This window comes from Mustela nigripes, chromosome X (assembly GCF_022355385.1).
Source record: "Mustela nigripes isolate SB6536 chromosome X, MUSNIG.SB6536, whole genome shotgun sequence".
Lineage (NCBI taxonomy): Eukaryota > Metazoa > Chordata > Mammalia > Carnivora > Mustelidae > Mustela > Mustela nigripes.
The window spans coordinates 64,076,407-64,078,373 of NC_081575.1; positions in this window are offsets into that span (position 1 = coordinate 64,076,407).

The following is a 1,967-nucleotide window of genomic DNA, read 5'->3' on the forward strand; positions in this document are numbered from 1 at the left end:
GACTATCCATCAAGATGATCTAACAATTGTAAATATCTATGCCCCCAATATGGGAGGAGCCAACTTCATAAGAAAACTGTTAATCAAGATAAAGAATCATATTGATATAAATACATTAATAGTCGGAGATCTTAACAAGCCTCTCTCAGAAATAGACAGATCATCGAAGCAGAAAATCAATAAAGAAACAAGAGCACATTGAACCAGATGGACCTCATAGATATATACATAAAATTCCATCCTAAAACAACAGAACACTCATTCTTCTCAAGTGTACATGGATCCTTCTCCAGAACAGACCACATACTGGGTCACAAATCAGGACTCAACCGATACCAAAAGACTGAGATTATTCCCTGCATATTCTCAGATCACAATGCCTTGAAACTGGAGCTCAATCACAAGGAAAAGTTCCGAAGGAACTCAAATACCTGGAAGCTAAAGAACACCTTGATTAAGAATGCTTGGATCAACCAGGAGATCAAAGATGAACTGAAACAATTCATGGAAACCAATGAGAATGAAGACACTTCGGTCCAAAACCTATGGGATACAGCAAAGACGGTCCTAAGGGGGGAATACATAGCCATCCAAGCCTCCCTCAAAAAAAAATTGAAAAATGAAGAACAAACCAGCTCTATCTACACCTTTAAGAACAGGAGAATCAACAACAAATCAAACCAACTCCACACATAAGAAGGGAAATAATCAAGATTAAAGCCGAGATCAATGAGGTAGAAACCAGAGATACAGTAGAATGTATCAATGAAACTAGAAGCTGGGTTTTGACAATATCAATAAGATCAATAAACCATCGGCCACACTAGTCCAAAAGAAAAGAGAGGAGGCCCAAATTAATATAATTATGAATGAAAAGGGAGAGATCACAACTAACACCAAGGAAGTAGAAACAATCATCAGAAGTTATTATCAACAGTTATATGCCAATAAGCTAAGCAACCTAGATAAAATGGATGCATTCCTGGAAAACTACAAACTCCCAAAATTGAACCAGGAAGAAATCGACAACCTGAATAGACTGATATCTAGTAACGAGATTGAAGCAGTGATCAAAAACCTCCCAAAAAACAAGAGCCCAGGACCTGACGGATTCCCTGGGGAAATCTAACAAACATTCAAAGAAGAAATAACACCTATTCTCCTGAAGCTGATTCAAAAAATTGAAGCAAAAGTGAAACTTCCAGACTCTTTCTATGAAGCCAGCATTACCCTGATCCCCAAACCAGGCAAAGACCCTACCAATAAGGAGAATTTCAGACCAATATGACTGATGAATATGGATGCTAAGATTCTCAACAAGATCCTAGCAAATAGGATCCAACAGCACATTATAAAGATTATCCACCATGACCAGGTGGGATTCATCCCTGGGCTACAAGGATGGTTCAACATTTGCAAATCAATGTGATACAACAAATTAATATGAGAAAAGAGAAGAACCACATGGTCCTCACAATCGATGCAGAAAAAGCATTTGACAAAATCCAGCATCCATTCGTGATCAAAACGCTTCAAAGTATAGGGATAGAGGGAACATTCCTTAACTTCATAAAATCTATCTATGAAGACCCACAGCAAATATAATCCTCAATAGGAAAAAGCTTGCAGCCTTCCTGTAGAGATCAGGAACACGACAAGGATGCCCACTCTCACCACTCTTGTTCAACATAGTATAAGAAGTCCTAGCAACAGCAATCAGACAACAAAGAGAAATAAAAGGTAACCAAATTGGCAATGAAGAAGTCAAACTCTCTCTCTTCACAGATGACATGATTCTTTATATGGAAAACCCAAAAGACTCCACCCCTAAACTACTAGAACTCATACAGCAATTCAGCAACATGGCAGGATACAAAGTCAATGTACAGAAATCAGTGGCTTTCTTATACATTAACAATGAAAATACAGAAAGGGGAATTAGAGAATCAATTCCATTTACTATAGCA